This window comes from Pan troglodytes, chromosome 1 (genome assembly GCF_028858775.2).
Source record: "Pan troglodytes isolate AG18354 chromosome 1, NHGRI_mPanTro3-v2.0_pri, whole genome shotgun sequence".
NCBI lineage: Eukaryota > Metazoa > Chordata > Mammalia > Primates > Hominidae > Pan > Pan troglodytes.
Window position 1 is genome coordinate 56,058,924 of NC_072398.2, and position 12,348 is coordinate 56,071,271.

The following is a 12,348-nucleotide window of genomic DNA, read 5'->3' on the forward strand; positions in this document are numbered from 1 at the left end:
AAGATGACTGATGGTGTGGTTGAGTTCAATTACATCCTTATTGATTTTCTGCCTGCTGGTTCTGTTCATATCTGATACAGGGGTGTTGAAATCTTCCACTATAATAATGGATTCATATATTTTTCCTTGTAGTTCCATCAGTTTTTTGCCTTATATAATTTGACGCTCTGTTGTTAAGCACATACACATTAAGCATTGTTCTGTCTTATTGGAGAATTGACCCCTTATCATTACATAATGCTCTTCTTTATTCCAACAAACTTTCCTTGTTTTGAAGTCTGCTCTGTCTGAAATTAAAATAGCTAATCCTACTTTTTTTTATTGGTGTTAGCATGATGTATTTTTCTCCATTCATTTACTTTTTATCTATATGCGTGTTTACATTTAAAGTGGGATTTTGTGGATAACATAGAGTTGGGTCTCATATTTTGAACCACTCTGACAATCTCTTTTAATTGGTGCAGTTAGACCATTGATGTTCAAAGTTATTATTGATAAAGTTGGATTAATATCTACTGTATTTGTTATTGCTTTCTATTTGTTGCCCTTGTTCTCTGTTCCTATTTATGTCTGCCAGTTTTTCTCCTGTGTGTGTGCGTGTGTGTGTGTGTGTGTGTGTGTGTTAGAGAGAGACAGGGTCTTGCTCTGTAATCCAGGCTGGAACCTAATGGTGTGATCATAGCTCACGGCGGCTTCAAACTCCTGGGCTCAAGTGATCCTCCCACTGAAACCTCTAGAGCAGCTGAGACTACAGGTGTACACCACCACACCGAGCTAATTTTTAAATTTTTTGTAGAGACAGGGACCCACTTTATTTTTTAGGCTTGTATCAGATTCCTAGGCTCAAGAAATCCTCCTGCTTCAGCCTCCCAAAATGCTGGGATTACAGGCCTGAGCCACTGTGCCCAGCTGTTTGTGGTTTTAATTGAGCATTTTATATGGTTGTATTTTGTCAGTCTGTCTTTCTTTCTTTTTCTTTCCTTCTTTCTTTCTTTCCTTTCTTTCTTTCCTTCTTTCTTTCTCTTTCTTTCTTTCTCTCTCTCTCTTTCTTTCTTTCTCTTTCTTTCCTTCTTTCTTTCTCTTTCTTTCCTTCTTTCTTTCTCTCTCCCTCTCTCTCTCTTTCTTTCTTTCTTTCTTTTTGAGGTGGAGTCTCACTCTGTCGCCCAGCTGGAGTGTAATGGCGCAATCTTGGCTCACTGCAGCCTCCGTCTCCCGGGTTCAAATGATTCTCCTGCCTCAGCCTCCCGAGCAGCTGGGATTACAGGTGTGCACCACCACACCCAACTAATTTTTTGTATTTTTAGTAGAGACGGGGTTTCACTATGTTGGTGGGGGCTGGTCTCGAATTCCTGACCTCAGGTGATCTACGCACCTTGGTCTCCCAGAGTGCTGGAATTACAGGTGTGAGCCACCACACCCGGCCAATTTGAAGGATTTAAAAATCTTCATTGCTTCAAATATTTCTTCTGTCTTTTTCTTGCTTCTCCTTCTGATATTCCCATTATATGTACATTATACCTTTTGTAGTTGTCCTACAGTCCCTGAATATTCTGTTCTGGGGTTTTTTTTGTTTTTTTTTTTTTGTTTTTTTTTTTTGAGACGGAGTCTTGCTCTGTCACCCAGGCTGGAGTGCAGTGGTGTGATCTTGGCTCACTGCAACCTCTGCCTCCCGGGTTCACGCCATTCTTCTGCCTCAGCTTCCCGAGTAGCTGGGACTACAGGCGCCCGCCACCACACCTGGCTAATTTTTTTTGTTGTTATTTTTTAGTAAATACGGGGTTTCACTGTGTTAGCCAGGATGGTCTCGATCTCCTGACCTCGGGATCTGCCCGCCTGGGCCTCCCAAAGTGCTGGGATTACAGGCATGAGCCACCGTGCCCAGCCCTGTTCTGTTTTTTCAATCTTTGTTTTCTTTGCCATTCAGTTTCGGAGTTTTCTGTTGAGAGATCCTTTAACTTGGAGATTCTTTCCTCAGCCATTTCAGTCTACTAAAGAGCCCACCAAAGGCATTCATCATTTCTCTTACAGTTTTTTTTTTTTTTTCACTTCTAGCATTTTTTTTCAGGATTTTCATTCCTCTGCTTACATTGCACATCTGTTCTTGCATACTATCTACTTTATCCACTAAGACCCTTAGCATATTAATCATTGTTTTAAATTCCTGGTCTGATAATTCCAATATCTCTGCCATGCCTGGTTCTGATGCTTGCTCTGTCTCTTCAAATTCTGTTTTTTTCCTTTTATGTAATTTTTTTCTTAATAGCTGGACATGATATACCAGGTGAAAGGAGCTGCTATAAATAGGTCTTTCATAACGTGGTAGTAAGTTGTGGGGGAGAACAAGTGCTCTGTAGTTCTACGATTAGGTCACAGTCTTTTAATGACCCTATGCCTCTGAACTGTGGACTTAGTTCCCTCCTGCTTCCACCCTTAATCGGGACAGGATAGCTAAAGCAGGCTAGACTTGGTGTTTTCCTTCCCCCAAGTCACTGAGGCTCTGAAAAAAACCCCAGCAGGTTAGACTCTAGTTAACTAGTTTTTGCTGAGGGCAGGCCTTGTTAAGAACATAGTCCTCTAGTCTATTTCAGAATGATTCATTTTCCCTCCCCCTGCTGAAAACAAGTGAGGATTTTCTGAACATACTTACTGTGAGAACCAGGTCAAGCTCCTGGGGATGAGTCACAAAACTGTGAGTCCACTCCACCCACTTGAGTCAATCCCCCTGGAATTTTTAACTCTCAGACTTGTCCACACTAAGCATCCAGCAATTCACTGATCACAGTTTAGAAGTTCTTATCCTAGCACTGGTTCTGTGGCCATTTCCACTCATGAGTCTCTGCTCAGGTAAGCTGTGAATCCCTGTATTCATCTCTCTCTCTCTCCAATATTGGGGGCAGTGTTTGCCCTGTATCTTCATCTCTTTCACGGATCCAAGAAAAGTTGATTTTTCAATCTATTCAGTTTTTTTATTTAATGTTACAACAGAATGACAACTTACAAATTCCTTACATATGGAAATAAACATATAAGTTTTTTACTTAGAAACTGTTCTGGCTTCAAAACATTATTTATTAATTAAATTAATCATTTGTATAATGTCTTGAACGTAGTTAAGGATCTGAAATTTACCACGTTTGCTCTCACAGTAAATACTTATTTGTAGCACTGTAAGAATTTTATAAAATTTACCCCTAAAAAAATTATTACTCTTGCATTGCAAGAATACCATTACAAATGTTTTATTTATATATGTATACACACATATTTACATTTATATATGGAAATTTAAACATGTCGTAGAAGCAATGATAATTTATTTAACTCATAAAACCAACATAGGAAATATAGGAAGTATAAATCATGAGAAGTTTGTGGTCCTATTCAAAACAAAATATTGTATTGACATTACTTTTATATGGTATTGAAATTTAAAGATTCTGAATCATGCTAAAAGTTCTTCTTTTATCTTGGAAATAACTAAGATCTTGTCTTTTTACCTTTTAAGTACGGTAACAAGGGCTATTCAGTAAATTCAGGACTCACAAAATAAACACAAAGAGTTCGATGGCCTTTTCAGTGTACGTGCTGCCAAAATGAGTACTTTGATGACTTTTTTGTTTACTTTTACGTGATTATTTATCTAAACTATATATTCTTAGAGTGAGCACACAATAATTGAATGTTTTGGTTTTTTGTTTTTTGATTGTTAATCTTTAGAATTTTCTAGGAGAGGAATAAAACAGAGAAACAGAAGAAAATGAGAGAGTTGACTTCAGATAAATATAAAATTATCACCTTAAAAGGCTAATTATGCTTTCTCTGAAAAAAAGAGAAAATTTAGATATGGAAAAACTCATTTTTACATGTACACACACAAAAGAGCATTATAATAGCTGATTTAAAGAACAACTTGGGCCCTGGACAATTTTATCCACCCATACAGTGAAAAATCCAACACTTATTAATCTTCAAAGTAAGAACACAAAGGAAGAGATGTCTCCTACGTTAAATTAAATACTCTCTTTTTTAGACAAGCAAGAAAATTTCCTCATGAAGTCTTCCTCACTTTTTGTTCTAAAGCACCTCTCATATGAACAATCTTATTCTTGTCAAAAATAGCTAAAGTGGGTATTGTAATCTCAAACTGTCTCTGGTAAAACTGTACCAGTTAGACAGATAAACATGCAAGTTAATATTATAGTGTGAAAACATAAGGGAAGTAGGTTTTGTCAAGTAGAAAGCAGGTTTTAATTAAGAAGGCCCTATGAGTACTGCAGTGTTCCCTAAAATGGCATTTGTGTAACTCATGTCTTTATAAATTGGCCAAAGGTTAATGGTCACCAAACATGGGGTGGACAAACCTCCTGATTCCAAGCAGATAAAATTAAAGTACGAACACAAAGACAAAACCAAGGAGGATGTCTTTGCATAATTTGTAATGGAGACTCAAGACAAAGAGTTGGTTCAAAGAGAGTGGTCTGAGGAGACCTGAACTTCCCAGCCCCCAGGGCCAGCACAAGGATAGAATTATAGAGCCTCTGCCTGGTATCTTCTTGTAGACTTTTTCTCTAATTGACAACTTGGTAAGCAGACAGACCATAAAAGGAACAGCTGGAAGACTAGACAACAGTTTCACCAAGGAACGATACAAGTCTGATCAGATAATGGAAGGATGCCAGGGCACCTAATTCCTAAGAAAACAAAATAAAATTCAGTGCGAAGAACTTCAACAAAATATTGGAGCTCAATTCAGTATAAACTTACCTCCTCACTGTGTGCCAGGGGGCCTCAATCAGAAGACACAAGATTCCAGATGTGACGTCCACACTAGAGAGTTGAGGATCTTAGCCTGCAGCGGCAAGGTCTCAGCTGAATCTTGGTGGAAACTTCACTCTGTCAATGACTTGCAAACAAATATCACCAGGGGCACACTCTAGGCAGAGTTAGTTCACCACAGGCCCTGAGCATTCCTGCATATTCTTGCTGAGGATGCCAAATTGCAGAGCTATCTTTCTGCTGATTCTGAGTAGTTGCTGTAGCTCATCACATAGGTAACTAAATACATGAAGGTAGCCACAGCATTGAGACAGCCACATGGGAAGGAGTCCCTGAAGAAACTCCAACCACCCTGCCCACAGGGGTGGAGTCTCAGGAAGTTCACGATGTTTGCAGAGCGGGGAGCCTGGCCCCATCTCTTCTGTGTGGAAACTGGGATTCGAACTGCTGAGTAGGAAGCGCTCTAGCAGGGACTCTGGCCTAGCGAGAGTCCCTGTTTCCCCCTTTTCTTCCCTTTCACCCAATAAAACCCTGTCTTACTCACCATTCAAATTGTCTGCAAGCCTGAATTTTCATGGCAGTGGGACAAGGAACCCCGTCTTTAGCTGAACTAGGGAAAAGTCCTGCAACAGCATGATTACTGCTCATTCACTAGATGAAGAGGACTGGTTTGATTGCATCTTGCTGTAATATTCGTTCCTAGACCTTTGGCCCTGGGCAATTCTCTTAAAAAATAACCCACTGTGGGGGCCAGGCACGGAGGCTCACCCCTCAAATCCCAGCACTTTGGAAGGCCAAGGCGGGCGGATCACCAGGTCAAGAGATTGAGACCATCCTGGCCAACATGGTGAAACCCTGTCTCTACTAAAAATACAAAAATTAGCTGTAATGGCACGTGCCTGTAGTCCCAGCTACTCGGGAGGCTGAGGCAGGAGAATCGCTTGAACCCAGGAGAAGGAGGTTGCAGTGAGCCGAGATCGTGACACTGCACTCCAGCCTGGTGACAGAGCAAGACTCCATCTCAAAAAACAAACAAACAAACAAAAAAACCACTGTGGGTTGGGTGCGGTGGCTCATGCCTGTAATCCCAACACACTGGTAGGCCAAGGTGGGCATATTGCGTGAGTCCAGGAGTTTGAGACCAGCCTGGGCAACATGGCAAAATGCCATCTCTACAAAAAGTACAAAAATTAGACTGGCCTGGTAGTGTGTACCTGTAGTCCCAGCTATTTCAATGGGGCTGAGGTGGGAGGATGGCTTAAGCCTAGGAGATCAAGACTACAGTGAGCTGAGATCATGGCACTGCACTCCAGCCTGGGTGACAGAGTGAGACAGTGTCTCAAAAAAAAAAAAAGTAACTGCTGTCATCTGACCTTCCATGCCTCCCTGTTGCAACTGGGGCTCAGGAAACCAATGCAAATATGTTGACACTCTGGTTACTGCTTTCAGTAATAAAGCCCTTCATTGTTGATCCAAGTGTGTTGTCTCTGTGTCAGCATTCATGAAACCTACAAACTAATCTGTCAGCTTGCAAGGAGAATAAAATGTCCGACTCTTCACAGTTCTTGATCAGGAGGTGGCAGATTCTTTTCTGCAAAGAGCTAAATATTAAATATTTTAGGGTTTGTGGCCACATAAGGGCTCTGTCAAGTATTTTTCTGTATTGGTTTGTTTTGAAACAACTCTTAAAAATGTAAAAATTTCCAGGTGCAGTGGCTCACAACTGTATCCCAGCACTTTGGAAAGCTGAGGTGACAGGGTGGCTTGAGCCCAGGAGTTTGAGAGCAGCCTGAGCAGCATAACGTGACCCCATCTCTACAAAAACTAAAACATTAGCTGGGCATGGTGGCACACATCTGTAGTCTCTGCCACTCGGGATGCTGAGGTTGGAGGATTGCTTCAGCCCAGAAGGTCGAGGCTGCAGTGAGCTGTGATTGCATCATCGCACTCCAGCCTGGGTGACAGAGCAAGACTCTGTCTCAAGAAAAAAAAAAAAGTAATAATCTTTCTTAGCTTTTAGGCCATACAAAAACAGGCCACAGATAGGCTTTGGCTCCAGTTTGCCGACCCTGCTTTTAACACACATTTTTTAATCAAACAAAGTTAAGTTTATTGGCTGTTTGCTATAATCGAGACCACATATTATGTGTATCTGTGTAGTATTTCTGCAAGAAGGTGTTAGACTAGATCTGTTCAATTTTGTTTTTTGTAAGGGAATTTTGGAAAGGATTCAGTGATAAGGGGTTTTGCTCTGTATTGGTTCCTATCACAAAGCAAGGGTAATTTTATGATTGGGTCTCTTAATTTTCTCTAGAATAGAGATTAGTAAACTTTTTCTGGAAAGGGCCAGATAGAAAATACTTTAGGCTTTGCAAGTTACATATGGTTTCATTCATATATTCTTCTTTGAATAATATTTTAAAGAGTTTGTTGAACTCTTTAAAAAATGTTTAAACCATTCTAACCCAAGAGTTGTTAAAACGCGGGTTAGGAGTTACTTCCTCTGATATGCCTTCCCAGATTCTCAAATTCAATGTAGATTCCCCTCCCATGTATTCTCCTAGATTTTCGTGAATGCTAGATTCATTTATATACTGTTCACTACAGTGCCTGGCATATGGTGGACACATAATATTTGTTGAATGCAGGAATAAGAGTTTAATTATTTGTGGAATCCCATCACTTAATGGTGAGAGACAATATACAAATGGGAAATGGCCAGACTATATATAACAACAGAATTCTGACCCATAACTGCTGCAGCAAACAGACTTGGCCTGCAGAGTTGTATTTTTCTTTATCTAGAAGGTGGGAAGAATGAAGTGAGGCTAAAGCTGTAAGTGGCAAAGAAGTAGAAGTCACTCAAAGTGGTCATTTGGGGATCTGTGTTAAGATATGATTATTACTGATTGGTCTTGTTTTTTCTTATTTTGTTTTTTAGAGACAGAGTCTTGCTCTGTTGCCCAGACTGGAGAACAGTGGTGATTATAGCTACTGCAACCTCAAACTCCTGGACTCAAGCAATCCTCCCACTTCAGCCTCCCAAGTAGCTGGGACTACAGGCACATACCTGGCTAACTTTTTATTTTGTGTAGAGACAGGATCTCCCTTTGTTGCCTAGGCTGGTCTCAAACTCCTGGCTTTAAGCAATCCTCCTGCCTTGGCCCCCCAAATTGCTGGAATTACAGGCGTGAGCCACCACACCCAGCCCTTGTTTTGTCTTGATTCATTATGGTCACAGAGTGGTTTTATCTGGTTGTTGGTATTCTGAATTTATTTTTATTTAACAGGAAAACACAATGATCCAGCTGTTAGTGCCAATCCAGATCCTGAATGGCAGAGGCTGCTCTTCACTTTGTCTATAAGTAGGGGGAGTGGAACTGACTTCTTTCACTACTGCAGTCCTGACTATGCCCATATCAGATCCCTTATCAGATTTGTGCTTTATATAATAGCAATCAGCTTGATAGGTCTTTGTTCAGTGTTTGGACCATATAGTGGAGCTTTGGTAACACTAGAACTGGAGACTTGTGATTAAATCTCATTACCATTAATGTTAAGTATAGCCTTGTGTGGGAATGTTACAGAGAAAAGGACTTAGAGACTTACCAAATCGAAACTTTATGTCTCGGGAACTCTAAGGATAAAAGTAATTTTAAAAAAAGAAATGGAACAATTTTTTCTATCTTGGATAAAATACAATTGAATATTGTATTGGTCAGGGTTCTCCAGAGAAATAGAATATATATAAAGAGATTAATTGAAAGGAATTCACTCACATGATTATGGAGGCTGGCAAGTTTAATATATGCTGAACCAATGTCCTAGTTGGAGTCCAAAGGCCAGAAAGCTTCTGCAGAACCAAGGAGATCCAATTATCCAGTTTGAAGGCCATCAGGCAGGAACAGCTAATGTTCAGTTCCAAAGACATCTAGCAGAACTCTTTCCTGGCTGGAGGAAGGTCATCATTTTGTCCTATTCAGACTTCCAACTGATTTGATAAAGCCTACCCACATTATGGAGGGCAATCTGCTTTACTCGGTCTTCAAATTTAAATGTTAATTTCTTTCCAAAACATCCTCACAGAAACACCTAGTGGCCAAATACTTGGGCATCCATTGTCTAGTCAAGTTGACACATAAAAGTAATCATTAAAGATATTGGGCTTTTTTTTTTTTCAGAATTGAGTTGAGCTTGACTCAACAGCCATCTCTTAGCATAAATTGTACCTGTATTGATAATTATTCTAAGGTGCTCCAATAATATAGGGATCTGTTGGGGCTGGGGGATGATGGTCTGATCTCAGTCTGGTTGGCTACTGGTACAGCAGAAGAATAACATGTTGAATTTCCAATAAAAAGAAGCAGCAAGCCCAATTCAATAAAAACTTCAAAGAATATCTAATAAATAGCCTTTGCCAAACCAAGAAAAGAAAGTAGAGGGCAGTAAAAGTAAGGCATATGACAGAACTGAATTTGTTGGTTTATTTGCTCTTTCAACACGGATTTTTAAATATGGAAACACAGACAAGTCATGCTTGCTTTTTTAAACCAACAAATTAAAATTGCGAACATGGCTAATTTCAAATCAGATTAAATAAAAAATTTCTGCATGGAAAGCATGTAATAGCTTTTGTCTTCTTCCTTACCACCTGGCGAGCTCTTCCCCTTCCCTTCTCCCTCTGCCCCCACCTTGTCTGCCTAACTCTTACTCTTGTTAAAACCTTAGGTTACAAGTTTCTTCCTCTGCCATTCCTTCCCAAATATCAAATTCAATTTAGGCCTTCCTCTTATGTATTATCCTAGGTTTTCATGAATGCTAGTGTCATTTCTGTGCTGTTCACTACAGTGCTTGGCACATGGTGGGCACATAAAATTTATAGAATTCAGGAACAAGAGGTTAACTATGGAATCCCATCATTTAATGGTGAGGGACTGAATATATAAATGGATAATGGGCAGAACACACATGACAATAAAACTCTGACTTCGAGTAAACAGACCAGAACAATTAGAACTTGGTTAATGACTACCAGCTTTCCAAATATGCTCCCCAAACCAGTCATATAGGATGCTTCCCTTCCAGTTGGCCTGCCTTCACGTCTTCATGCCAACAACTTTTTTTTTTTTTTGAGATGGAGTCTCACTCTGTCACCCAGGATGTAATGCAGTGGCGCCATCTTGGCTCACTGCAACCTCCGCCTCCCGGGTTCAAGCAATTCTCCTGCCTCAGCCACCAGAGTAGCTGGGAATACAGGCATGCGCCACCACGCCCGGCTAATTTTTTTTGTATTTTTAGTAGAGATGGGGTTTCACCATATTGGCCAGGCTGGTCTCGAACTCCTGACCTTGTGATCCACCTGCCTCAGGCTCCCATAGTGCTGGGATTACAGGCGTGAGCCACCACGCCTGGTCTGTCACTTTACTTTTAAAATGCACAACTTGATATTTTGATACATGTATATGTCTTAGTCCATTTTCTGTTGCTTATAACAGAATATCTGAAGCTGAGTAATTTGTATATAAATTATTCTTACAGTATTGAATGCTGAGAAGTGCAAGGTCAAGAGGTCACATCTGGTAATGACCTTCTTGCTGGTGGGAACTCTGCAGATTCCCCAAGCCATGTAGGACATCATGGGACAAGGCAGCAGAGAACTCTGTTTTATAAAGCTGCCAGTTCTACTCCCATGATCACCCATTAATCCATTCATTCATGTTCCAGCTCTCATGCCCAATCATCTCTCAAAGGCCCCACCTGTCAGCACTGCCACATTGGACAGTTTCAACATAAGTGTCAGAGGGGACAAACATTCGTTCCAAAGCCTGATACACTGTATAATAACTATCACAATCAAGCTAATTAACATAGCCACCACCTTTCATATTTACCATTTTTTTCTATTCCCTTTATTTTCTTCTCTCTTTTTCTTTCTTTTTTTTTTTTTTCCAGACAGTCTTACTCTGTCGCTCAAGTTGGAGTGCAGTGACGCAATCTCAACTCACTGCAACCTCTGCCTCCCAGGTTCAAGCGATTCTCCTGCCTCAGCCTCCCGAGTAGCTGGGATTACAGGCGCGTGCTACCATGCTCGGCTAATTTTTGTATTTTTAGTTGAGATGGGGTTTCATCATATTGGCCAGGCTGGTCTTGAACTCCTGACCTCAGTTGATCCACCCATCTCAGCTTCCCAAATTGCTGGGATTACAGGCGTGAGCCACCGCACCTGGCCCCATTTTCTTTCTTGTGTGCGGGTGTGAGAACACAAGATCTACCCTCTTAGCAAATTTCAAGCATACATCGCGATTTTCCTAACTATAGTCACATTGCTGTACTTTAGCTCTCTAGAACTTACCTATCTCGCATAATTGAAACTCTGTACCCTTTGACCAACATCTCCCCATTTCCACCTTCTCCCAGGCCCTGGCAACCACCGTTCTACTGTCTGCTGACATATTTCTTAACTTGCTATTGCAGTCATCACAACTATGACCAAAAATAATAATCACTTCTGTAGCTACCCCACGAAGCACAAAGAAGTTGAAAATTATCAATATATTTATTAATATATTATGCTGAATTCAGGCATAACACTTTCTTCTGAAGTACTTTACATTCTGAAATCCTTAAAAAAATCTGTCCAGTGAATTCTGTGCTTGATAATAGTCCATCTATGCTGTATTAAAATTAAATTGTAACATGATCGGTTCACCTCATAATGATCTTTATTTCGTAAAACAATTTGAGATGAGGTAAAATTTGACTTCAAAACTAACATAACACCATAAATTTCCAAAATAGTTTTATAAAAAAATTAAAAAGCCCACAACACTATAGGTAGATAACATACCTTAATTTTTATTTTATTTTATTTATTTATTTTTTTATGAGACGGAGTTTTGCTCTTGTTGCCCAGGCTGGAGTGCAATCGTGTGATCTTGGCTCACTGCAAACTCTGCCTCATGGGTTCAAGCGATTCTCCTGCCTCAGCCTCCCGAGTAGCTGGGATTACAGGCATGCGCCACCACGCCCGGCTAATTTTGTATTTTTAGTAGAGACGGCGTTTCACCAATATTGGAGGGGCTGGTGTTGAACCCCCAACCTCAGGTGACCCGCCTGCCTCGGCTTCCCAAAGTACTGGGATTACAGGACTGGCCACTGCGGGAGCTGCGGCAGCTGCGGCCTCTGGGTACGGGGTCAGCGGGCAGTCCTGTAATGGCCACATTACAGGACAGGCCATCGCGCCTGGCCACATGCCTTAATTTTCAAAGTCAAATTTGTCTTTATGAAGAATGAATTCCTACCCTTTGGGGGTATTTATTTTTGCAACTAACTTCCATCCTTTTATTAAGTAATCAAACATAGCCCATTTGAATGTTGGAAAAGAACTGTCAGAAATACAAGTTCTTATTTTGTACTTTGGTAACATGAATTTTACACTTAGTTGAACATGAAGAATCAAAAAAGCTCTGGATTGTTGTAATAATTGTTTAGAATTTTAGATGTACCATTTGACCTTTGACTTTAAGATGAATTTCAGTGTCCTCAGTAAATAAAGGCTTACCCCCAACTTTA

The 12,348-nt window shown here is 40.4% G+C and overlaps 1 protein-coding gene across 1 annotated transcript in view; it reads left to right on the plus strand.

Moving 5' to 3' along the window:
- The window catches only part of GLRX2 (glutaredoxin 2), a 39,300-nt gene that overhangs the window by 3,317 nt on the left and 23,635 nt on the right, over positions 1 to 12,348 (plus strand). The gene's annotated exons all lie outside the window — the stretch shown is intronic.